At 38.8% G+C, this 27,937-nt stretch overlaps 1 non-coding gene across 1 annotated transcript; it reads right to left on the bottom strand.

Annotated features, from left to right (window-relative positions):
• Positions 1-8,460: 8,460 nt before the first annotated feature.
• Positions 8,461-8,567, bottom strand: LOC122211336. The gene has a single exon (XR_006198636.1). It is a non-coding gene; the product is annotated as a U6 spliceosomal RNA (small nuclear RNA).
• Positions 8,568-27,937: the final 19,370 nt, after the last annotated feature.

Below are 27,937 nucleotides of genomic sequence, written 5' to 3'. Positions count from 1 at the left end.
ATCTGTGTTTGGAATAATTGTGAAGCAACACCTCAGAGACTGGATCACCTGAAGATGTTAAAGGAATAGAAGCAAAGCCCAAGAGATACTGAACTGGGACCTTTCTGAGCTGAAATATCCACAATTTCTCACTTTAGGAACAAATAAAGGCCAAGAGCAGCGATGCTAAGGCAAACCTAAGTACACATTTATAAGTAGTGATTATGCAGGACGACATATAGCTGTAAGAGGTCTGGCCCCCACCCCAATAGCCTTAAACCATTCTGTCCTTACTTCCTGGTGTCATTTTTGCATGGTTTAGGAAATAATATAATATTATGTAGAATCATTTTAATTATTTCCAAACATGAATATTATAATAAATAAGAACTTGATCCATAGATCTGTAGCCCTTATGTGTTGCCTTCACCCTTATTCAAAACTACCAGAAAAGTAGACTACTAATAAAACACTGATAAAAATACAAAACAAAAAGATGTATCTAATAAGTCAATGGATGGAAATATGATAAAAATCATGTAAAATAATTTTTAGGCAAGAAAAGATGTAAAAAACAACAAAGAAAAGACGGGACAGAGAAAAAACAAATAGTAGCACAGTAGATTTAAATCCAACTATCTCAATAATCACATGAAATATAAATACTGTCCCTCTCTAAAAAGAAAAGATGGTCAGATTGTATTTTTAAAAAGCATGATCCTTAATGCCTGGGTGGTTCAGTAAGTTAGGCGTCCGACTTCATCTCAGGTCATGTGAGTTCGATTTGTGAGTTCAAACCCCGCATCAGGCTCTGTGCTGACAGCTCAGAGCCTGGAGCCTGCTTCAGATTCTGTCTCCCCCTCTCTCTGCCCCTCCCCTACTCATGCTCTGTCTCTCTGTCTCAAAAATAAATAAACATTTAAAAAAACTTTGAAAAAACAAGCATGATCCAACCCTATGTTGTCTGTAAGAAACCTTTAAACATAAACATAGATAGGTAAAAAGAATAAAAGGATGTAAAAAGGTATGTCACACAAACACTAATCTGGGAAGCTGAAACAACTATATTAAAAATTACTATATTAATATTTCAGAACAAGGAATAGTGTTAGTAATATAAAGGGGCATTACCTAATGATACATGAACCAATTTGTCAAGAGGGCATAATAATTCTAAATGTGTATATACCTAATAACAGTCTCAATGTACATTAAAGACAAACCGTTATACAGAAAGCATAAACAAACAAATCCACAATTATAGGTGGAGATTTTATCACCTTTTTCAATGTTTGATAGAACAAGTACACAAAATCAAAAGGCTGTAGAAGACCCAACAGTATACTGGTCTTAACAGGGAGTTATTCAACACTCCAACCAACAAAAGCATAGTACACATGCTGTGCAAGTAAACATGGAACACTGACGAATATAGACCATATGATGGACCCAAATAGAAGTCTCAACAGCTTTGTCACTATTGAAGCCATATAAATTGCATTCCCCAAGCACAACAAATTAAACTGGAAATCAATAACTGACTGATATCTGAAAAATTCCCAAATATTTGGAAATCAAACATCACACTTCTTTTTTTTTAATTTGTTTAATGTTTATTGTTTATTTTGAGAGAGAGGGAGACACACACACAGACAGCATGAGGGGGGAGGTACAGAGAGAGAGAGAGAGGGAGACACAGAATCTGAGTCAGGCTCCAGGCTCTGAGCTATCAGCAGAGCCTGACGTCGGGCTCTAACCCACAAACCATGAGATCATGACCTAAGCCGAAGTCGGAGGCTTAACTGACTGAACTACCCAGGCATCCCCAAACATCACACTTGTAAACAACCCATGAGCCAAAGAAGAATTCAAAAGGAAAATTAGAAAGAATTTTGAACTGAGAATAAAAATACAGCATATCAATATATGTGCATGCTGTTAATACAGTGCTCAGGGGAAAATTTACACTTCAAATGCTAAAAGAGGAAGAAAAAAGGCCTCAAATCAATGATCTAAGTTTCCACCTTAATAATTAGGAAGAAAAAGAACTAATTAATCCCAAATTTAGTGGAGCAGAAAATAATAAAGGGCATTTTTAAAAACTCAATGAAACAGATAATATAAAAACAATAGAGACCATCAAAGAACTCAAAATTGGATCAGTGATATTGATAAACCTTTAGCCAGATTGATCAAGAAAAAAGAAAGGACACAAATTGCCAATATCAGGAATAAAAATAAGAATATCCCTAAAGACCCAACACATATTAAAAGTAATAATATTGATGCAAACATTCCTTAAAATTTTTTTAACAAACCAAATTCATCAGTACATCAGTATGACCAAATATTTCTTCCAGGAATGCAAAACTGATTTAACATTTGAAAATTAATGTAATTCATCCTATCAGTAAATGAAAGGAAGACATCTCAATACATGCAAAAAAAGCATTTGACAAAATTCAACTCTTATTCGTGACTAAAAAAAATTAAACTCTCAGCAAACTAAGAACAGAAGGAAAATTCCCTAAAATAATAAAAAAAAACCTACAACTAACATCATCTTTCACGCTTTACCCTGAAGACTGGAACAAGGCAAAAATACCTTCCCTCACTACATCTATTCAACATTGTACCGCTCATGCTAGCTCATGTAGTAAAGCAAGAAACAAAAACAGAATTCCTAGAGATTTGAAGGGAAAAAGGGAAATTTTCCTTATTTGCAGGGCACGTAATTGTCTATACATAATATACCAAAAATAAAATATTAAGTGAATATGGCAAGATGGTAGATAATAAGGCCAACACAGAAAATCAATTATATATCTTATATCCTATTATAATTGAAACTTTTATAATAAACCATTTACAAAACCACAAAAATAGGAAAAAAAATAGAACTCAATTTATGAAAAAATATGAAAAACTTGGCTCAGCCAGTTAAGCACCCAACTCTTGGTTTCGACTCAGATCATGATCTCACGGTTCATGGGTTCAAGACCTGCATTGGGCTCTGTGCTGGCAGCACAGAGCCTGCTTGGGATTCTCTCTCTCCCTCTCTCTGCCCCTCCCCCACTCGTCTTTTTTCTCTCTCTCTCTCTCTCTCTCTCGCTCTCTCTCAAAATAAACAAATAAACAAAAAAATTGCTTAATAAAAAAAAGAAAAAATATGCAAGACTTGTAAGCTAAAAGTGACAAAATATTGCCGAGAGAAATTAAAGATCTAAATAAATGGAGAGACATACCATAGATTGGAAGACTAATTAAGATGTCGGTTCTCCCCAATCTATAAATTCAATGCAATTGCATTCAAAATTCCAGTAGTCACTTTTGTAAAAACCAGAAAACCTATTCTAAATGAAATGACAAAGGAACCAGTATAGCCCAAAATTCTGACAAAGAACAAAGTGAAGATTTGCACAACCTGACTTTAAAGCTTACATCCAAGGTACAATGATCAAAGCAGAGTGGTATCGGTGTAAAGATGGATATATCGATCAATAGCATCTAATACAGACCCCAAAAATAAAACCATGCATCTATATGGTAAATTAATTTTAAGAAAGATACCAAGGCAATTCAATGTGGAAAGATAATATTGTCAAGACATAATGTTTGAACAATTGAATATCCAAATGCTAAAAGCAAATAAATGAACCTCAACGCTTGCATTATACCACGTGTACAAATTTACTCTGATGAATCACAGACTTAAATGTAAAAGCTAAAACTATCAAGCTTTAAGAAAAAAGCAATAAAAGCTTAGCAACTCCGAATTCAGCAAAAACTAAATAGATTTAATAAATAGGACCCAACAAGCATGGGATATAAAAGAAAAAATTAACAAGTTTGACTTCATTGAAATTTAAACTTTTGCTCTTTAAAATACACTGTTACCAATAAAGACTTCTTACAATACAATAATGAGAAGACAGATAACCTGACTCAAAAATATATAGAGACAAAAGAGGGAGGGTGGGTGATGGGTATTCGAGAGGGCATCTTTTGGGATGAGCACTGGGTGTTGTATGGAAACCAATTTGACAATAAATTTCATATATTAAAATAAAAAAAAAGACTACAGCGTACCAAAATAAAGCATGCAAACGGCAAATGAGCCTATGAACATACGCTTATCATACATCATTACAGAAATGCTAACTAAACCACAATGAGATATCATTACACACTCAATAGAATGGCCAGAATTAAAAATACTGACAATACCAATTACTGACAAGTATATAGAACAACGGGAGCTCTCCTACCTTGTTCCTGAGAATGCATACAGAAAAACAGCAACAGTTCCTTTAAAAGTTATACATATCCTTACCAGATTCCCAGAGATTCCATTCGTAGGTATTTACCCAAAAAATATGGGAACATTAAGTTTACACCTGTACTCAAAAGCCAATTTATTCATAATACTCCCAAACTGGAAAGAATCTAAATTTTCATCAATATCTGAAAAACCACGCGAATTGTGATACAAGTATGTCCCGCTTTTCAAAAATTTGCATTATAACACTTTGTTTTTACGAAACCCCTGCATTATTACCTGGTTTCGCTAACTGAAAGAAATCCAAAGCTGTTCGCTTTTACGACAAAAGGCGAAAAGCGAAAACAGCGTTCGGTGTTGGTTTTGCGGCAGCCGGATGGAGCCGCGGCATCTCGGCTTCAAGCTGCCTGAGATCTGACCTGTGTCAGGTGAGCATCTGTGCTTAATCTCGGTTTATTTCGTGCATCCGTTAGCAAGATGTGTCCTAAGGTATCGGAAAAGTCCGAGAGATGATTTTTTGGATCTGAGAATGCTCAATTTTGGTTTTTTTTTTGTTTTCCATATAGATTAATGGTAATTCCTTCTTTGCTTTGTGCCATTTGGGTTTACAGAAGTTCTCATAGAAACGCTCTGCTTCTGGATAGTGGTAGAAACCTGTATATACGTATAATGAAATACAACCCAGCAATAAAAAGGAATGATTTGCCGATAGAAGCAATAACAAGAATAAATCTCAAGAACATTTTGCTAAAAGCATCCAGACAAAAAATAGTACATACTACAAAATTTCACTCATGTAAAGTTATAGAAAACCCAAAATTATAGTAAAAGAAAGCAGATCAATTGTTACCAAGAACCAGGAGTCAGGAAGAAGAGATTGACTTTAAAGGTCATAGAGGAACTTTTTAGGGTGATGAAAATATCCTGATTACCATAGAGGTTACACAACTATATACAATTATCAAAACTCAACAATTCTTACATATAAATTACTGAATTTTATTGTGTGTGAATTACACTTCAATCATGTTGATTTTTTTAAAGTGCAGAAATAAAGCACCCACAGTGGTAGTGACTTATCAATAGAAAATTTTTGTTGAAATTTAATTGTCAATGGAATTGTCTTGACTATGAAAAATGTAATCCTTGGCAATTAATAAGTTACAAATAATGACACATGGTATGATAATTAAACCGTATTCAAAATATAGAATATTTGGGACACCTGGGTGGCTCAGTCGGTTGAGTGTCCCTGACCTCGTCTTGGGTCATGATCTCACGATTTGTGGGTTAGAGCCCCGCGTCAGGCTCTGTGCAGACAGCTAAGAGCCTAGAGCCTGCTTCAGGTTCTGTGCCTCCCTCTCTCTCTCTGCCCCTCCTCCACTCGCACTCTGTCTCTCTAAAATGAATAAACGTTAAAAAAAAATACAGATTATTCTTAAGAGTCAAAACGATACCAAGTGTCATTGAGGATACAGAGCAACTATGACTCTCAAACACTCCCGTAGGAATTGTACCAAATTGGCACAATGGCTTTGGAAAATTCTTTAAAAACACCTATTAACCTTGAAGATAAACATACCTGATGACCCTGTGGTTTCATGTGTAAATTTGTATGTCATAAAAATAAGCTCTTCTGTCCATCAAATAAAATACATAAGAATCTCATAGATGCTTTATTCATAATATCCCCAAACAAGAAATTCATGAACTGTCTAAAAACAAATATGGAGTGGGGTGCCGGGTGTCTTAGTTCAGCGTCCGACTCTGGCTCAGGTCATGATCTCGTGGTTAGTGACTTCCAGCCCCATGTCAGGCTCTGTGCTGACAGCTCAGAGCCTGGAGACTGATTTGGATTCTGTGTCTCCCTCTCTCTCTGCCCCTCCCCCACTTGTGTTCTGTCTCTGTCTCTGTCTCTCTCTCTCTCTCTCTCAAAAATAACTAAACATTTAAAAAATTTTTTTTAAAATAGAAATTGTAGTGTACCCACAAAATGAAATACTATTTATCAATAAAAAATGACTGCTACTCACAACAATATAAATAAATGTCATAAACAATGTTGAACAAAAAAAAGCCAGACCCTAAATTCCATTCAAAAGTGAGTTAAAAATAGGCAAAATGGGTGTAAGTTGGTAGAAGCTAGAATGGTGCTATCTTTGGTGGAGAATATTGTTTGGAAGGGATTACAAGAGAGCCTTCTGGAGTGCTGAAAATATTCTTTCTTGATCTGGGTGCTAGTAATATGGCTATGTACACATGTCAAAATCCTTTGAATTGTACACTTAAAATTGGTGTACTTCTTTGTATGAATTTTACCCTAATGTAAACAGTTTTGAAAGTTTAAGTCATGATTTTAAAATATAGGAAAAAGAGAAAAAAAATCATGATATATCATAGCCTTAGACTGCTAAATACTATTCTTGTTCTGTGGATAAGGAGCTGAAGGGAGAATGCTTTTGGAACATTCTCTTTGTAAAAATCCCTCTGGAGGGTTTTAGGGAACTCCCAGCACCAGATAAACTGAGCCTGCAAGCCATAGGAGAAAAAAAGCAAGCTCGTCTTTTATCAAATTAAAATGTCAACACTTTTCTTATTTCTCCAGTGGTTGTTTCTTTTTAAAAAGTTTCCCACAAGGGTTGACAGTGGATATTTGTGGACTTGGCCTGATTGGGAATCAGCAGGTTATGCTTTAAGCCCCCTCTACTTCTGAGTAGGGAGGTACATTTGGAGGAGTCAGTTAACCTCTCTGTGATTTCAGATTACCAATTGATAAAAATAATATTACTAGCAATAATGAGAACAGCCCTGTCTAGTAGCTCTTGAATATTTGTTATGAGCTGGCCACTTTACACACAGTATCTCCAACCTTGTATGGTAGGTCATATTATTGAGAGGCAACATAGTATGTTCTCTGGAGTCAGATTCCCTGAGTTAAAAACCTGGTTCTGCTTCTTTTCAAATGTGTAAACTCGGGCTCTGGTCTCTTCATCTGTAAAATGGGAATAAAAAAAAAAACAACAAAAACTTTCCTCCCAAGATTGTTGCTAGGATTAAACTGATTTATATTAAAGCATTGAGAATATGCCGGGCACATACTAAGGGCTATAAATATATTTGCTGAGTAAAATGACAAAAATAACTTTAAAGATGAGAAAATGCAAGTTCGCAGTGACAATGACATACCCCAGGGGTGAGGCAGTGAGAGCTGCAGGGGCAGGCAATGAGAGGGCTCATTGTATGTGGGCTTTTTTTTCCCTTTTCTTTTAGAAGATAAGTAAGACTTTTTGTTATCATCATGCCCTGGCAATTTAAAACTATGTCGCAGATAAAATACTCTCCCACTGTTCCCGTACCCCATCCACTCTGGACATCCCTGCATCGAGGTTTATGAAAAGCCTAAAGTGTCACAAGCCTATATTCATCAAATTTCAAAGTCTGTACTCACTGAACCTCCTCTAAGGGCCATTTTTGTTCTTAGAATACATTTCCTGAAACCCCTGTCTGCTGTATGTAGTATCCACGTCTTCTCCTTTGAAACAATTTTCATTCAAGAAACAAATGGTAGTACCTACTATGTACTAGGTTCTGCATTCTATCTTAGCCACTGGACATACAATGTGAACAAGACAATGTCCTTTGTCTCTTAGAGCTTACATTCTAATAGGGTGAGACAGAAAGTAAACAAATGCATTATTTTCAGATGACAGTAAGTAAATGAGGAAATAAACCATTTCCTGAGCCTGAGCCACTCTGCTCAATGCAGTAACCCTTAGCCACATGTGGCTATTGAGTTTTTAAAATATGATTAGCACAGAGGTGCCTGGGTGGCTCAGTCGGTTGAATATCCGACTTCAGTTCAGATCATGATCTCACAGCTTTTGAGCCCCAAGTTGGGCTCTGTGCTGACAGCTCAGAGCCTGGAGCCTGCTTCAGATTCTGTGTCTCCCTCTCTGTCTGTCCCTCCCCCACTCACGTTCTGTCTCTGTCTCTCTCTATATATACAAAACTAAGCATTAGAAAATGTGATTAACACAAATTGAATTGCGATGTAAATTCAAAACACACATGGATTTCAAAGACGTAGTATTGAAGAAAGAGTGGTATATCTCATTAGTAACTTTTTGTATTTATTCATGTTGTTAAGACCAAGAGTTTTTTATGTATATTTACCATGTCCGGTGTTCTTTAATATATTTTTTTTAAATATGGAATGCTTAACGAATTTGTGTGTCACCCTTGTGCAGGGGCCATGCTAATCTTCTCTGTATCGTTCCAATTTTAGTATATGTGCTGCCGAAGCGAGCACTCTTTAATATTTTCTATAGCACAGATTTTCTAATGATGAATTCTCTCAGACTATGTTCATCTGAAAAAGTCTTTATTTCTTTTTTTAAAAAAAGATTTTAAGTAGGGGCGCCTGGGTGGCTTAGTTGGTTAGGCAAGCAACTTCAGCTCAGGTCATGATCTCACAGTTTGTGAGTTCAAGCCCCACGTTGGGCTCTGTGCTGACAGCTCAGAGCCTGGAGCCTGCTTCGGATTCTGTGTCTCCCCCTCTCTCTGCCCCCTCTCCTGCTCACACTCTGTGTCTGTCTCTCAATAATAAATAAACGTTAAAAAAAAATTAAAAAAAAAAAAAAAAAGATTTTAAGTAGTCCTCTACACCTAACACGGGACTCAAACTTACATCCCAAAATCAAAAGTCACATGCTCCACTGACTAATAGAGAAGTCAGGGGTTGATGGCTTTTGTTCTTTTAGCACTTTGAAGATGTCATTCTATTGTCTTCTGGCCTACATTGTTTCTGATTAGAAATCCACAGATTCTTATCTTTTACTCTGTATGTAATGTGTATTTCTTTTCTCTGGCTGCTTTTAAGATTTACTTTTTATCCCAGGTTTTCAAAACTTTTGTTATGTTTGAGGTTTTCCTTGCTCTACCTGCTTGGGGTTCTGTTGAGCATCTTGAATACATGGATTGACATTTTTCCTCAAATTTGCAAAGAATGTTGCCGGGGGTGGGAGGGGTTCAAATAATTTCCTTTTTTTCCTCTCCCCTTTTTATAAAACTCTATTTGCACGTATCTTGACACTTCATATTGTCCCCTGGACACTAAAGCTCTGTTCATTTAGTCTTTTTACCCTCTATGCTTCAGTCGACATTGTTTCCATTGCTGTGCTTTCAAATTCAGTGTTGTTGCTGTCGTTGTTGTTTCCTTCTTTGTGTCTAATCAGTCGTTAATCCTCCCAGTGAAATTTTGGATATTGTTTCATTTCTAGAAATTCCATTTTTTAAATCCTTCATTTTTTTCCTCACTAGGCTTGTGTTTCCCTTTAAATCCTTGAAGGTATTTATATTTGCTGTTTTCAGATCCTTGTCTACTAATGTCATTACCTTTGTCATTGCTTATCTTGTTTATGGTGATTGCTGTTTCTCCTTGGAGTCAGTTGCATTTTTTTCTACTTCTTCATATGTCCAATATTTTTTCTTTCATTAGATCCTGGACATTGTGCATTTTACAATGTTGAGTGCTGGACATTTTTTAAAAATATATGTTCCTTTAAAAAGTATTGGATTTTATTTGGGCAGGCACTTAAATTACTTGTTATTCAGCCTGAGCTTTTCAAAGTTTTCTTAGGAGCTTTTTTTAGGGCAGGTTTTGAGTGTCCTTGACTAGTTTATTTTCTCTCGTAAGGCATGACCCTCCACTGTCACCACTGAATCCTATGGGGCTTCAATAAGGACTCTTTACTCTGGTTGACCAAACCTCAGACATCTCCCAGCCTTGTGTGTGTTCCAGGAACTCCTCAATTTACAGTTGTGTGGTTGTTCTTTGCCCAGTCAGACTCACGGACTCTCACCCGTCACATCTGTGGTTTAGAATTCAACACCATACTCAAGGGGACCTTTATGCAGATTTTGGAGCTCTTTCTCTGCACAGTTCCCTCCTGTCTGGTACTCTGACCCTCAAATCCCAGACGCCTCGCTCTTCCAAAATTCCAGCCTCTGTCTCCTTCCTTCACTGCAATCTGAAAAGTGCCTCCAGACAGAAAGGCCAGATGCACAGAAAGTCCACCTTGTTTATTTCCTTTCTCTTGTGAATCACGGTCCTGTACCGCCTATTGTCTAATGTGCAGAAACAGTTACCCCGTACATTTCATCCAGATTTCTCATTGTTTTCTGTCAGAGGGTGCTCCCATCCCAGTGACCCCATCATAGCCAGAGGCAGAAGGAAGCATGTATGAAATTAAACATTTTCTGAAAATAAATGTTTTATTTTAAGATAGTGTTTTTTAAAAATATTAAAAATATTTATTTATTTTTGGGTGGGGGGAGAGAGAGAGCGAGCGAGCAAGCAAGCATGAGAGGGGGAGGGGCAGAGAGAGAGAGGGACAGAGGATCTAAATTGGGCTCCATTGTGACAGCAGAGGTCTGATGAGGGGCTTGAACTCCCAAACCTGGAGATCATGATCTGAGCCGAAATCAAGAGTCAGACTCTTAACCCACTGAGCTACCCAGGCACCCCCAAAATGTTGTATTTTTTTTTAAGTTTTAAATCTTTTATTCTTAAAAACTAAATGGATTCCAAGGGCACCTCGTCATAAGAAACATCTAATCTTGTACACTGGTTTTCAAACTTGGCTGCAACTTAGAATAACCTGGAGTATCACTCTCAGAGTTTCTGATTTAAATCGTTTAGGATGTCACTTAAGCATTAGAAATGTTTAAAGCCTCCTTGGGGCACCTGGGTGGCTCACTTGGTTAAGCATCTGACTTCGGCTCAGGTCATGATCTCAAGTTCATGATTTTGAGCCCCAGGTTGGGCTCTGTGCTGACAGCTCAGAGCCTGGAGCCTGGTTTGGATTCTGTGTCTCCCTCTCTCTCTCTGCTCCTCCCCACTCATGCTCTGTCTGTCTCTTTCTGTCTCTCAAAAATAAATAACCTTTAAAAGAAAATTAAGAAATGTTTAAAGCCCCCTTGGTGAGTCTACTTTGCAGCCAAGCTTGAGAACCACTGACTTGGTATACTGAAGTATTTAGTGACTGACGCTACACTATGGAGGGGTGGATGTAGTGTGTGTGTAGGGGTGTTTGGGTGCACACACAACAGAGTGTACATGTATACGTGCAGTATACCCCCCACCTACCTCTCCAGATCAGTGGCTCTCAAACATTACTGTTGGAGAAACCCTGCTCAAGATGAATGCCTAGCAAAACTTTTCCAGCTCAGGATGTGCCTTGCAAAGCCTAAGAAAAGAGTACAGGATGTTATTCAAGTGGTGAAGGGCCACTAGGAGCAGCTGTTTATAAATGAGTAAGGGCCTATATTTCATGGACCAATCATTTGACCATGTGTTCATTAACATGAGGCAAGGTGGCTGTACCAGAATGTGACCAGAGAAGGCATACGTTTGCCCTGCCGGGACTCAGAGTAGAGCTCATGTCTGTCTTCTCTGCCCTCCAATTGCTTCAGTTGTTCAGACCAAAGCCACACGTAAAGGAGTATTCATGGTTAATTTATCTCTGCTGAATCAGAGATGAAATGGAAAAACTTCACACCGTAAACTGAATTTTCCTCTCTGGATGTACTCAAAAAGAATGAAAATATGAAGGACATGTACATTCATTTATAGCCAGGTATTTCCTATGTGCCATCTGAGTAATAGCACCAGCCGTCTTACAGAATACGACAGCCTCATTGTAAAGAAGAAACCAAGGAAAGCTTCAGAACCTTCTCTCTCGGGATTTCATTCAGTGAGCACAGAGGAAAACTAGAGCCGATGAAAGTATATCTGCCCTCCATGAAGCACACAAGACTGCCTAAGGCCGGCCTAGTGTCTGTTCCTCGTGGAATCTCAGAGGCTTCTGTGAGGAACTGCTAGGGCTCCAGTGAGCACAGCATGAAAACTATTTACAGATAAGGACCATTCCAGGTTTAATGTCCTGTGATCCTGTCGTTACAGCATCTTGCCCAGGTTAGGCAGCCAATTAACTGTTTATAGAATATGACTTTTTCTTTCTTCATCTCACAGTGGGGATCCCTCCCCACTAAAGATACTAGTCCCTTAATTTTTCCCATGAATACTCACACAGACTGGCGTCATGCGAAGGACATAGGCAGTGGACAGAGCTGACTTCAAATCTCACAGCCAGCTATTTCTGTGTGACTATGGACACATTACATAAAAATCTAAAATTCATTTATCCCATTTACGAAAGGAGAATGAAAACAGAGTGTCTGGGTCACTCAGGGTAATAGCAGGATACTGATGACATCCCAAATTTGGTAATTGATGAGAATTTAAAAAAAATTTTTTATTGTTTATTTAAAATTTTTTTTAATGTTTATTTATTTTTGAGACAGAGAGAGACAGAGCATGAACGAGGGAGGGTCAGAGAGAGGGAGACACAGAATCTGAAGCAGGCTCCAGGCTCTGAGCTGTCAGCACAGAGCCCGACGCAGGGCTCAAACCCACAGACCGCGAGATCATGACCTGAGCCAAAGTCGGACGCTTAACCAACTGAGCCACCCAGGCGCCCCTTATTGTTTATTTTAGAGAGAGTGAGAACACAAGCCTGGGAGGGGCAAAGAACAAGGGAGACAAAGAATCCAAAGCAGGGTCTTCACTGTCAGCTCAGAGCCCAACGTAGGCCTTGGACCCATGAACCATGAGACCGTGACCTGAGCCAAAGTCAGAAGCTCAACCAACTGAGCCACCCAGGTGCCCCTGATGCAAATTTCATACAAGGACTATTCACAAAGGTATGGGCAGCGTTTAGGGGAATCTGCAGCGTGGAGCAATTATGACACTCAGCCTGAAGGGAGGGCAGCGTTCTGGGGCACTAGCTGTGTGCAGAAGAGTGCCTAACAGAAGCTGCATGTCTTGGGAGAGGGGTGCAGCCAACCCAGAGTGACCCAGAGGAGTAAATACCCTGACCTCACTCTCCTCTCATCTTCCACTTGCCTGTCACTGCCTTGCATGAACCCAACCCAGGGGGCAGCTAGAGGACTGAGGAGAAGGGGAGAGAAGGACAGGGGGGACAACTTGGGATGGAAGCACATAAATAGCACAATGCCTACATAACATACTTTGAGGATAAACGCAATAGCCAGGTTGCAGTAGATACTCAGTGTGTGGCCGCCCATCTCTCTTTCCTCTGGCACTTAGCTCCTTCTGCTTAGGCTGTGTCTCCTGGCCTCCTCCTTTGAATCCGTTCCCCATCTAATTCTTCCCAGAGGCCTGGCTCCAGCCCCGAGCACCCAACCTTTATTACTAACTCCATCTGTCCTTGACATACTTGCCATTCTTGAAGAACTGTAGTGTCACATTCGCTTATCTGGACGGCAGTCTGTCTCTGGCTAAAACGCTTCCCCCTCTACCCTGAAAACATCCACAGTCGAAGTAAATGGGAAAAGGGGTGGGTTCAGGCAACAAAGAGTAAATAGCACCCTTATTAAAACTTGTACTTTACTACGTGGACACAAGACCTTTGCCACAGTTTTAACTTGTTCACTTATTTGGCGTTTTAGGCCAGAAAGATTAGCACCAGCAGACAGGAAAGAAAATTAAAAAACAAGAAAGAGAAGAGAAAGAAAGGATCTCAAAACATGGTGGAAGTAATGATTGAGATTTAGACTAAGAGGAAAGAGACAAAGAAACAACAGAAGTCCCAAGGACATTCATGAGCAAAATCAAGATGTTCCATCCCTTGAACAAAGGTAAATTAGGTTCAAAGTTGTCTGGTTAAAAATGCAGAAAATAATATGATGTTATACCATATGGTTTCTCTCAAAAGATGGTGAAAGTCAAAATTGTATTGAACCTTGAAAAATATTGCCTAGATTACCTGGAAAATTCACTCACATGGCATGCTTCATTTTAAAAATAATTAAGGAGTTACAATACTGTCTTACATTGGTCATTATTATTTCTGTCCTGTCTCCTCTGCTCTTTGAGTGTAGAGTCCAAAGATTGACACTTATTGGGTCCCTCTGAGGTGGATACATGGTAAATCTTCGTAGCAGAAGAATGAACAGATACTGAATCAGGCAGACTTGAGTTCAAATCCCAAGCACTAAATGGTATCAGTTAAGTCTGAATATGATTATTTGCATATTGGTGCAAACTGAAGGACAGGATGAGGGAGCAAAGAAAATAAAAGCTGCTTCAAAACATGCCTTCACATAATGCACAAGTTACCCCCACCATACACGGACTAATTTGAGAAACCATTGTTGGAAGTCTGTTTCCAGTAGGGCATCGCTAGCATTTAGAAAGGTTTCTGGCACATATTAGGCACTCAAGTGTTTAAGTACTGGAGGTTGAAAGACAAATATGGGTCACTACTACCTAAAAGTCTTTGGAAAGCAATGAGAAAGTCTTTGGAGAACCTCCATCCTTTTCTTCGCCCCGAGTCCTAAATATCTCCTCATCTCTCCTTTTATGCAAGGCTAAGTGTGGATCCAAATGGTCTGAGACCCCTCGTCTGAGGAACCTTTGGGAGGCTTGGCTATTTTTCAGCATCTAATATGTGCTGAGTTACTTTCTATCACTGTAAGTTGTGTGATCATAGTCAAACCTCATGAGATAATATGCCATGAGAGATAATATTATTCCTAACTTTACTGATCAGAAAACTAAGGCTCAGAGGGGTTAAATAATTTTTCAAAAGTCGCATAACTAGAAATAAGGGGACAAAGATTCCAACCTAACATCTGCCTTTCAGATATTCTAATTTTCATATCATAGACAGAACAAATCAACTAGCTTCCCAGAGAACCTCTAAACTTGGGGTCCAGGCATGACCCCTAGGGTCTTAGACCAGGCCTCGAAAACTTATTCATTTTGTTCTAGTCCAGATGCCAAACAAAGTGACTAAGAGTTGTGGCCAGGGCAGAGTTTACAAAGGTATTTGCATCCATCAAATCCCAAGGGTGGGAGTCTGCTGTAATGGAAAATGGAGTTCAGACACCTGGTTTTTAGACCCAACTGTATCAATTAATGTTAAATGGTGGTACAACTGTTACTTATTATTTTGGGAAGCTCACACGAGATAATGTAGAAAGAAATCACAATAACCACATAATTAATTCCTTTATTTAAAAGAAGAAGAAAATGTGACAGCAGCTTAAAGAAGGTGTTGTTTAGCCTTTCAGGAAAACATTTGGTGGAAGCAGTATTTTAGACCGTTGATTACAGTGAGACTTTTCATCTATCTTTTGTTTTCATTTGTTCTGGCTTTTTTCCCCCCCTATCACTCATTAACATGAATCACTTGAAGGCCCTGCACAAACTTGTATATTCAGTATGGTCACAACTATGTTAAAAAATATATAAATGATTCATTAAAAAAAATAGTTGGAAGGAAATACATTCAAATGATAACATTGATTATCACTGGGTGATCTTTTTTTTTTCATAAGAGTGTTCTTTTCATAATTAGCACATATTATTTTCTGAGTGGAAAATAATACCTGCTCATTTTAAGTGCTATTAGTACTCACCCAAATGTGCCCCTTGAAACAAACAATGAAGGAATTGAACAAGTAAAGAGTGTCTCAAAAAGTTCTTATCCATAAACATGATCTACTTAGAAATAAATCAAAAATGAAAGAGAAAAGATCATTCTACAAAATGTAGCCATAATTTTTATAACTATGACTTTATCTCTGTGGTGGTACTGATCCTTGAATGTGAAGGCAGAGCCTTCTCCATTCTTCAGGATACTTCAACGTTGCAAAATGCCTCAAATGACTACCCACCCAGAATTGTGGCCACAGAACAGAATAATCCATAATCAGCACAAGCTATGACCTACTCAGTGGAAACATCTGACAATATCTACCTTAGCCTGGGTTTTCTTATGGGTGGGTGTTCATCGACCTGAGCATAAAGTTAGAAGAGCACGTGTTTGAAAGCTCCACGGATATATTCCATTTTCTTGGAATACAGGAAAGTATCCATCCACACTCCAATCTTGTGGACCAAGCCACCTCCCTGTATATACACACTGTTACTTTAAATACTCAACATAAATTGAAGGCACCTGGGTGGCTCAGTTGGTTAAGTGCCTAACTCTTGGTTTCGGCTAAGGTCATGATCATGCAGTTTTATGGGTTCAAGCCCTGCATCAGGCTCTGCACTAGCAGCACGGAGTCTGGTTGGGATTCTCTCTCTCTCTCTCTCTCTCTCTCTCTCTGTCCCTCCTCCACATGCACTGTCTCTGTCCCTCTCAACATAAATAAATAAACTTAAATATATATATACATTTTCAATACTCAACATCAATTGATTCCCCATCTTGTGGAAGGCTGGCGGACATTCTTCATCTACTCACTACTCCTCCATTAACTTCAAATATTTGTTCAGTTGCTACCTACCAGTTTATGCCATTTTTCCAGGAGGGAAAAAAACCGCATTTGTACTTAAACCTAATTGTCAAATGTTCTGCATGTTGCAATGGCCTGAATGAAATAAACCCAAAACATGGATAGTCACAGGTGACTGGGGACATGTTTCAGTGATGCCACCGTATCTGTAGACAACTCACCATTCACCTGGGAATTAATGCCAACTCATTGCTTCGTGAGACATAAAAAAGCTGTATAATCACTTGCCATTTTTTGTGGTTTGGCAGTCGGTTTATTACTTTCCCCCTGACTCTGTTGTGTTTTTCCTGATTGAATATCTTTTCTCAGCAACTATTTTGAACAAAGCACTGTCACCTGTTGTGGCAAAGAGATGAATTAAGGCTAATCTGTTGGTACTTTTATCTTTGCTTCAACCTCCTGAGGGAATGTGAAGCACATGTGATTCCTCTTTTAGAACATTTGCTTTACGTGCTATTGCTACAGTCTACTTCTGTCATTCCTTAATAATGACAATGATATCAACTTTTTTTAATATCTCCCATAATTTTCTCGTGTAATAGTCATAGGATTATTACTGGTTATGTTTTATGATGTAGTAATATTATAGATACCCATATCAGGTCTACATTTTTTTATTCATACTACAAACGTGAAATACTGGGGAGTTAAATGCCTGGAGGGTGAGCCTTGCCCAATGAAATATATAGGAGATAAGAAGGAACCTTGTCAGTTCCAGTTCAAGATAGTGACATAGGAAGGTGCTGAACTCATCTCTTCCCACAGACACACTGAATCTATAGCTATGTATGGGATAAGTTCCTCTAGGGGGGAAAAAAAAAACTAACCTAGCAGAGCAACCCCTTTACATCAGGCAAATGAGAGAAAATCCACATTGAAGTGGGTACGTAAGACTGAGACACAAGGAAAAAAGAGAAAAGAGAAAAAGGAGAAACAACAACAACAAAAAAGATGGCACTTGTTTCCTTTTTTTTCTTTTTTGTCTTTCTTCCTTTGTTGTTGTTGTTGCTGTCGTTTTCTGGCAAGTGCCTGTCCTCCCTCTCTGCCGTTCTCCAGCCAGTGGGCACGATCTTTTCACACCCCCTGTGCCATGCTATGGAGCACCACTGTCTCCCAGAGGAGGGTCCTACACAGCAGAATTTGGTGCCCTAGTTTTTACATATGGTGACCTTGTTTTTGCAGCTGCCACCCAGGAAACACCCCTGCCCACCTGCTCTGGAGGCCAGGAGATCAGGCCAGGCTTGTACACCTGAGTCCCATGGGACTTTAACAACTGGAGACACAGTTCTGGGTAGATGACTACTTCCAAGGCACTCGGAACATAAAGCCTAGAAATAAACTTAACCAAGGAGGCGAAAGCTCTATACACAATAAACCGTAAAACATTGATAAAAGGGGCACCTGGGTGGCTCAGTTGATGAAACATCCAACTTTGGCTCAGGTCATGATCTCGTAGTTCGTTAGTTTGAGCCCGGCGTCCTGCTCTGCGCTGACAGCTCAGAGCCTGGAGCCTGCTTCGGATTCTGTGTCTTCCTCTCTCTCTCTCTCTCTGCCCTTCCCTTGCTTGCACTCTGTCTCTCTATCCCTCTCAAAAATAATAAACGTTTTAAAAAAGACATTGATAAAAGAAATTGAAGAAGATATAAATAAATAGATATTCTGTGCTCATGGATTGGAAGAATCAATGTGTCAAAATACCCATACTGCTCAAAGCAATCTACAGATTCAGTGCAATCCCTATCAAAATTTCAATGGCTTTTTTTTAAACAGAACTAGAACAAACAATTCTAAAATTTGTATGGAACAGATTGGTGGTTACCAAAAGCAGGGGATGGGAGATGGGCAAAATGGGTAAAGGGACTTAAAAGGTACAAATTTCGAGTTATAAAATAAATAAGTCATGGGGATATAATTTACAGCATGGAGACCATAGTTAATAATACTACCTTGTATTTTTAAAGTTGCTAAGAGTAAATCTTAAAACTTCTCATTGCCAGAAAAAGAAATCTGTCACTATGTATGGTGACAAATGTTAACTAGACTCATTGGGTGATCATTGCACAGTGTATACAAAAATTAAAGCATTATGTTGTACATCTGAAGCCAACATATGTCAATTATACCTCAATTAAAAAAAAAGAAAGGAGTCTTCTCTAAATTCATTCCACAAACATGTAATGAGCACCTAATATATTTCAGGCACTGTACTTGCTTAATATTACATGGACCTTTGACATAGGCCAGATACTCCTCTTTCTTTTTATGGTGAAAGAAAGACTTTTTTCTGCTTTATCCTAGAAGCTACTTGAAAACTGAATTCAATGGGAATAAAATAAATGGGCTTGCATGCACAATATCTTTCTAAAACAGCCATTTCTCTTAGTGATAGCAAGTCTTGGAAATCTTGCTGGAAGCTACATGACTCTTTTAAAAAAGTACATAAGATCTCATCTTCTCATAATGATAATATCAGGTGAAGAAGAAATCTTAGAGATCGAGAGGATTACAAGGGTCAGGACATTTTTAAAAACTAAGAACCAACACAGAGATGCCAGGTTTCCAATTTTTTGTTTTCAATGAGAGCATTCAAAAGTAAACTCAAACTACTATTACATAATTTCACAATATAAAGAGCATTTTAACCCCATAGGAAAGAAATTATCTCAGAATTCTAGAATTCTGTTATAATCTTAACATCTTGAAAAACTGATTAAATATTCTTTTCTAATTGCACTCCCACTCTGCTTAAGGCCTTTCAGGAAGGCCTTAATCATGAGTTTTGTCATAGACTCTGTTTTCTAAGGAACTTTTGCTTAGGCTGTGCTATTCTTTTATCCTCATTTTAGAGATTAAGACAAATGAGATTCAAGGAGGTTTGTCCATGGTTACATAGCCAGTAAACTGTATAACTGGGATTCAACTCCCAAGTGGCCCAATATGTCTGATTAGTCTGCTATTCTTCAATGTCCCAGTTTATTTGTGCTGATAATTTGGAATCATTTAATTTAAAACAATGACTTACAAATACTTGTTTCTTTGGTGATTAGGAATTTTGAGAGAAGTATCAAACATATCTGGTATATCTGTGTTAAAATAAAATCAAATGTGTTAGGATAAAAATAAGAAAAATAATCACAGATACCTACCCAATATTTAGTTTCTCCTTCTTTAGTAAAAGAGCCATGAAGTATTTGGTTTGGGATAACTACATATTTTTCAGCTTCCTTTACAGCAAAAGGTGTAAAGCTATGTGACACAGTAGTGACCGAGGAGATGTCATTGGAAATCACTAGGAAAGGATTCTGGGAATGCTCTTAAAAGGAAACTCACTCACCCAAAATGTGCTACTTGCCCATCACCTTTTTCCTTCATTCTACCTAGATTGTGAACTTGATGATGGAAAAGGAGTATTCATCTTGCAATGCTAAACAACATTTTGAATGAAAACCACATGTCAGGCAAGTCTCTGTGGAAACACAGAAGAAGCCTGGGTTGTTGGTAGTGTCATTCAGTTGCCAAATTAGGTCTGGACTTTTTGTTAAGTGAAAAAAAGTAGGTCCTCTCCTTGTTAAAGAATCTTTTTTTTTTTCCGGATTCTTATTACATGTCGGAGAACCCAATCATTAACTGATCAATGATACAGACGTGCCTTTTAAAAAATAATAATAAAAGGATTGAATATGTGGATGCACATTTAGGAACTATGAGGGTATCAAGTGAAGAATCTGGATGCTTAAATATAGGCACTGGGAATTGTCAAGAGACATGAATAGAATGACTTCCAAGGTGGAAAAATGGAGTGAGGGAGGAAGAAAAGAAAATTGTGCATTTGAGTGAAGAAAGGTCAAGAGGTGGACCAAATGGTAAATATTAAAGGCTTTACAGAACCTCCATCAATGTCTAGACTGAATTAACTTGGGCTTCTGAGTCCATGGGCAGACAGAGGCTTCCACCCAACCTACACCTAATGGGACAGCATGAACTCAACTCACTATTCTCTTCAACTGTATATAATACTCCTTCTGCTCACACTGCTGTAAAGGAAGTTTGAACTAAATCTTCTGGTTTAAGCTGGCATGAAATGTAAAGACAAAGTCCAAAGTTACCAATGAAGATAATAGAGACCGGGTGGGATCCAAAGCCGACAGGACTCAGGGCTCCTTCAGGCTTCCTGCGGTAGTTCAATTTTTAGTTGATTCTTCACTCATTTATTCAACAAACCTGCACTGAGTGTCTGTTATGTTCTAGGTATTGCCAGCAAAATATGGAGATTCCTAAATACTGTCAAATCGTGATTTTCAGAGAGTTAAAAACATGACTCCCATGATCAATGTGTTTAACTCACTTAATATAGAATGATCGATTTATTAACTAACATAGAATGGTCAATTTATTTGACTAATTTAAGAGGGAATCAGCAGAGGCATAATCGAAGAGCAGATGAGGAACTGAGAATTTATAAGGATTAAAGAAAGAATATTCAGGGTGCCTGGCTGGCTCAGCAGTTGGAGCATGCAACACTTGATCTCAGGGTTGTGAGTTTGAGCCCCACTCTGGGTGTGGAGATTACTTAAAAATAAAATCTTAAAAAAAAAAGAATATTGAAGCCAAAATTGCTAGATATAAAATGTTAGATATAAAATGGATAAACTGTCCTCTGCAGTTAATTTTCTACTACACAGAAATTTGTGTCTCTATTTGACAAAAAAAAAAAAAAAAAATCCTCAAGTTACAATGTAATGTCACAGAGTTAGGGCCCTGATCCACAAAAGCTAGAATTATCCCATACAGCCAATCTCTCCTCATTTATTAAGTAGTCCTTGGGTAGGTCCAGAACAACACCAAAAGGACAGGCAGGACTCTTTGCCTTGTTTCCTAAGTATCAAATAATTTTGAAAACACGAAGCAGATTCTTAGGGCTGGTCTATTACAATTATACTTCCAAACTTCAGGAAAGGGGGAAAGGGGGACTAAAAAGATTTAAGTCTTCAGTATAAATATACATCTGGAACTTACATATGACACTTCATTTAATTCACACCCAACTGAATAAAGTGGTTATTATTAAGCAAACTTTAAAAATGAAAAAAAAAAAAAAAAGAGAGAGAGACGGGAGGCATTGAGATCACACAATAAGAGGAGCCACTAGTTTCAAATCCATAAAGGTCTATTGGAACCTTCAGGTTCTGTCCACAGGGTCACAAAGCCACTCGTGAAATTCACCAACTCATGGAGCCAGTCACACATTGGCTAACCCGACTCAGCAATGAACTAAATATATAGGTTCTCTACTCATTGAGTCTCTGTCCCACACAGCTCACAATCTAAGGGGCTTGAGACCTTCATTTTAGCCAGCTGTCACCACAAGCATTTCCAACTGACATATTTAAAAAAAAAAGGGGGGGGGTGTCAGTAATTAAAGTGCTTCCTTTTTCTTTTTAGAAGCATGTTCTTCCTGCCGTGCCAGCCTGCAGATGCCTGCCCCTTTTAGGCAGCGGCCTCTGCCGCTCGCTCCCTCTGGCCTTCCCCTTCCCAAGCCATTTCATTCCTGAGCTCAGAGCTGCAGAGCAGAGCTTTCCTGGTAAGTCACACAGACACCTCACACGCTCGATTCAAAGGTTTCAGACGCCTAAATGACTAGCAGCTGCTGTCCGGAAACCGGAGCCAGGAGCCCTTTCAAGCAGCCGCTCTACGGATGCCCCTTCTCTCCGGTGCCGGTGCATACTAGGCCAGGGCTGGACTGAAAGTCAGCCCAGGCTAGAGCTCGGCTTTCACTTAGGACACATGTCAGAGAAAGCTGTTCCTCATTACAAAATGCCACGGGTACGTGTCGCGTAGGAGCATAACTCAGGCCGCTCTCTGGGTGGTCATCCGCCGTGGATTGCATCACTGGCAACACAGAGCCCAAAGGCAGGTTCCCCAGTGGTCCAGGTGTGGAAGCATTCAGCAAGAATGCAAAACAGCCAGAGCACAGGTACCTTTACAACTCCTGCAGACTTCCCTTACTTCCTGGGAAACTGGTAAAATGCATTTCCTGCTTTTGAACTGCAGTGATGTGATTGTGCAATGCTTAAGCAACCAGCCATGAAATTTTAGACCTGTAAGAACCATTAAAAAAAAAAAAAAAAAAAAAGGCAGGGGCTCTTGGGTGGCTCAGTCGGTTAAATGTCAGGACTCTTGGTTTCAACTCAGGTCAGATCTCCTGGTTTGTGAGATCCAGCCCCAGGTTGGGCTTTGCTCAGAGCATGGAACCTGCTTGGGATTGTATCTCTCCCTCTCCCTCTGCTCCCTTCCTCAAAAAAGGATACAAGGAAAGGAAGGAAGGAAGGAGAAAAGAAAAAAAAGGGAGAGAAAAGTAAAGCGAATGGTAACTGCTGAGGTGATGGCTGTGTTAGTTTCATTATTTAATCATCAAGTTGTACACCTTAAATATTTACAATTGTCATTTGTCAGTTATACCTCCCACCTTCTCCCTCAATGAGCCATTCCAAGGTTTAAGGATATTTGCTGCCATACTTTTGTTTTTGTTTTTGTTTTTTCTGGGGCATAAAGTGAAATCTCCAAACCACAACTTAATAGTTCCTCGGTCCTCTTGTTCTGTGTTGGTGGAGATGACGTGAGACTGGTCAGTGTCCACTGAAGTATAACCCGCTGCAAACATTTGAATTTTTTTTTAAATGTTTATTTCTGAGAAAGAGAGAGAGACAGAGCATGAGTGGGGGAGGGTCAGAGAGAGAGGGAGACACAGAATCCAAAGCAGGCTCCACACTCCGAGCTGTCAGCCCAGAGTCCGATGTGGGGCTCGAACTCACAAACCGTGAGATCATGACCTGAGCTGAAGTCAGTCGCTCAACCAACTGAGCCACCCAGGCACCCCCCACTACACACATGTGAACACATTCTTCTCTTCTGTAAATATCCTCAGCCCTCAAGTGTCTGGAATTGTGTGGCTGTTTTAGGTGAGCCATGAAGTTGGATGAGAGTCCAGTCTTAATACACTCCCTGTGGGTCTATAAGAAGAGGCTCTAACTAACCTATGAAAAAAAGACTGACAAGACCAAGTCTACTCTTATAATCCCTAGACCGAAGGCTAGGAGACAAAAGGAAGCCCACATGCCATGTATCAATATATTTTGAGGTATAAATCAAGCTATCAAACTTCGTCGAGATATGTTCTATCTTCCTTCTTTGAAAAGTATACCTTCATAATGCAAAATTGAAAGATTTTTATAAAACCATTTATTTTTAAATGACTGAAAGTCAACATAACATCAAAGATAAACTAATTTAATTCGAGTGGGGATGTTGTGTTGCTAAGCTGTCAGTGTTAGAATGAATTCTAGTAAAGACATTCAATTCAGAATTTTTTTTTTTTTTATAAAAGTATTTCTTGCCTTTATTTCGGCACATCACTAATTACATTGTTAAAGATTTCTCACATAATTTGGGTTCTACTGACAGCAAAGCCAAATTAAGACAAGCTTTCTTGAGTCATTATAGTTCTTACTTTTTTTTTTTTTTTGTTCAATTAATTTCAGTTTAGAGAAGTTTTTCTCTTCTGGGGCTATAGCGATTAGAATTGTCAACAAACTGGGGCGCCTGGGTGGCTCAGTCGGTTAAGCGTCCGACTTCGGCTCAGGTCACGATCTCGTGGTCCGTGAGTTCAAGCCCCGCGTCGGGCTCTGGGCTGATGGCTCAGAGCCTGGAGCCTGCTTCCGATTCTGTGTCTCCCTCTCTCTCTGCCCCTCCCCTGTTCATGCTCTGTCTCTCTCTGTCTCAAAAATAAATAAAAACGTTAAAAAAAAAAAAAAAGAATTGTCAACAAATTACTTAAGCAATACTTAGATTTAGAAATTATAATTTTACATATCATGTTAGAACTAATTTCATGTGGTCACATATAATAAATTATCATTACAAAAATGTCATGAAATATCTTAATTTTATCACATAAGGTACAATTGCTTTGTAATTTTATCATCTCTTTATGAAATATTCAAATTCATAAAATCTGTTTCATTTAGCTATTCTAATGAATCTCATGTGTTATCTAAATTTAATATAGTTGCTTTAACAGTGTTTAGTCATTGTTCTCAGCCTGTGTCTGAGAGTAGTTATGACATTAGTCCTGATATGTATTTCATCAAGATGTCTCTCCTTTGACTAGATCCAGAAAACATTACATATAATCTCTGAATTGTTCACAATATCGTTACTATGAGAATTGTGGAAACCATTATCCTAATAACAAATTCCAATTACGTACCTTACAAGGGACACAAAATGTTTCTGTGTCTTGGCCAACGTTCTACTTTGCACACTTTTCCCCTTGCCAACCAAGTTTGTGCCGTTATCCTACACCTTTCCTCAGTAATCTTTTAATTACTTAAATAAGCTGAATATGGTTTTTTATTTGTTAAATTGTATTAAATATTTTTATAAAAATGAAACTCTTTGCAATCCTAGCTTCAGTAGCAATCTAACTGCCAATGTGAAGAATCAATATTATGCTCCATATTTTTTAAATCTAAGGCTATCCACCAGAATTTTCTGCAATCATGGAGATGCTCTATATCTGAACTGTCCAATATGGCAGTCACACTGCATGAGTGGCTATTGAGCACTTGAAATGTGGTAAGTGCGACCAAGAACCTACATTTTTAATTTTGTTTAATTTCAGTTTAATTAAATAGCCACATGAGACTGCCGTATTAGCATGGATCTTGACCCACAAAAAAACATATTTAAAAGTAATATTGGGGCACCTGGGTGGCTCAGTCAATTGGACATCTGACTCTCGATTTCAGCTCAAGTCATATTGCCAAGGTCATGGGATAGAGCCCCACATTGGTCTCTGTGCTGAGCATGGAGCCTGCTTGGGATTCTCTCTCTCTCTCTCTCTCTCTCTCTCTCTGTCTCTCTCTCTCTCTCTTTCTCCCTCTACTCCTCTGCCCCTCTTGTGCTCTCTCTCTCTCAAATTAAAAAAAGAAGAAAAAAGAAAAGTAATATGAATTTTTTATATTGCAAAATATTTCTCAGTTGCCAATACTGTGCTAATTATGAATGCCTCTTTGTCCCTCCTTGGAAACCTACTTTCATTATGCAAAGTCTATTGACTTCACTGCTATCAGAGAGGAAGGATTATTAATTAATTTATCTTTCTCTTACTTAAGAGTTCTGCCACTCAAATTATTCCCATGCTGTGATATAATATTCATCTCCACTGTATTATCCCATCCAGGAGAGAGATGTGGAGTATTGTTTTGCTGGGGCCTGAACTGCTTTTGTGCTACATGAGACCTTCTAAAATGAAGTCCTTGGTCAAAGGCTCCTCTTGCCTAAATCTAGGGTGAGGCATGTGGGTAAAAGGGAAGATCCTGACATGAAAAGAAGGTGAGGAGAAGAGGCACAGGAGTAGGGCACAGAGATTGGCTTATCCTGTCCTCCCCTTACTTCCTCTACTCTGAATGCCCAATTGTGGAGATAAATGGTAGTTGGTAACTTCCTAACCACAACTTTCTTTCCATGAAAGTGTTCCCTATTCTGAAGGAGAAGGCTAGGATTTTGCCATCAATACTCAATGAGTAATAGTTGATTAGATAAATGAAAAAGCCTACATCCATACCACCTCCATCAACACTAAGAGGGACTTTGCAATCAGCCACTCTTTGTGGTCCAATAATTGGACACATTTAGCTATAGTCCTGGGAGTCCCAGGATTCAGTTTTATCTGTAAATCAAGCAGTTTGCATACTGGAAAAAAGAACCCATCTTGATTGTCACTAAGGTGTTCTAATGTTCACTGTTGGGATTTCCTACTAGAATTGTTGGATCTGTCACATGAGAGGACTACAAAAAAGGTACATACAGGAATTCCTCACTATAGGAACACCAATTCAGGTACACTGTATTTGTTTGCCAGGGCTGTCATTGTCAGTAGGACCATGCTCCCTCTGAAAGCATTAAGGAAGGATGTGTTTCAGGCCTCTTTCCTGGCTTCTGGTAGTTCCTTGGCTTTGTGGCAACATAATTCCAATCTTCATGTGACATTCTCCTAATACATGTGTATGTCTGTGTCCAAATTTCCCCTTTGTGTGAGGACACCAATCATATTGAATTATGGGGCCCCCTCTATTCCACTTATGATTTTATCTTAAACAATTACAGCTGAAACAACTCTCTTTCTAGATAAGGTTGTATTCTGAAGTTCTGGGAGTTAGGACTTCAACATATGAATCTGGGAGGGACAGAATTCAACCCATACCACACACACTCCAGACTCCTCTATTTTAAAATATAGTGCTATGTTGCATTCACCTAGTACTTTCTCCTTTTCTAAAAATTTCATATATTTTCAAAATAGATCAAGTATCATTTCCATTTTATACATATGAGGTAAGGAGCATAAAGTAGGAAAGTGACATTCCTAAATTCGCACAATTGTTTCCAACACTAGTTTCCAAGTGTTCTGATTTCTAGGCCAGTGATTTAACCCTAAGATTAGATTAGATTGCTTCTTCTCCATACATAATTTATTTTTTTAAAGCTGCCTTTATTGCTATTGCTCTAATTCCCATCCAAACTGAATGTTCAAAAACCACTTAGTCTTGCCATTTTCTAAGCCCATAAAAATTCCATCTTGATCTTTTGTTTTCGTATTTGGTCTGAGAACAAGATAAAAATTTTCAGAGATTGATACTGAGTTCTAAGTCTTCCTGGAAGCAAATCAAATGGTTTGTGACTGTGAACCCAAGGCAAGCCTTGGTTCCTCAGTCATGGGAGTATTCCTGGGCATCTGGTGGATGCCCTTAGTTCCTTAGGGGCAAACCACAGAGTAGGTAGCAAAACCCAAAAGTCTGAAGTCAGACAGGACCAGGCTAAAGTTCTACTATGACAACAAACTGGCTGTAAGTAATATCTCAGGCTTAATATAATTTCAGTATATGATGGGACTCATCAAAATCCATAAAAGAGCATTTTATAAATCATCTAGCCTTATACATATGCTAGCTCTTCATATAATAGTAAATATACTCCACTACTGTCCCACTGAGCATTTGAGCTAGTTGTTTTGACCCTAACATCATCTCCAGCCATCTAGGCATTCAGAATACCCCCGTCTCTTCCTGAGCATCCTGACCGTGGAAAGTATGTTGTCTACACAGGGTGTGTCAGGGAAGGACTAAGCAAATCTGAGACACAATTGGGTACCATACCTGCTAATGACCAGCACATGATGAGGCTGTGGATGGGGAGACCTGTCCAGAGTAGATGGTCTGGGGATAATGA

The sequence above is a fragment of the Panthera leo genome, chromosome F2 (genome assembly GCF_018350215.1).
Source record: "Panthera leo isolate Ple1 chromosome F2, P.leo_Ple1_pat1.1, whole genome shotgun sequence".
Taxonomy (NCBI): domain Eukaryota; kingdom Metazoa; phylum Chordata; class Mammalia; order Carnivora; family Felidae; genus Panthera; species Panthera leo.
The sequence above is the reverse complement of the archived record's forward strand: the minus strand, read 5'-3'. Positions and strand labels throughout refer to the sequence as shown.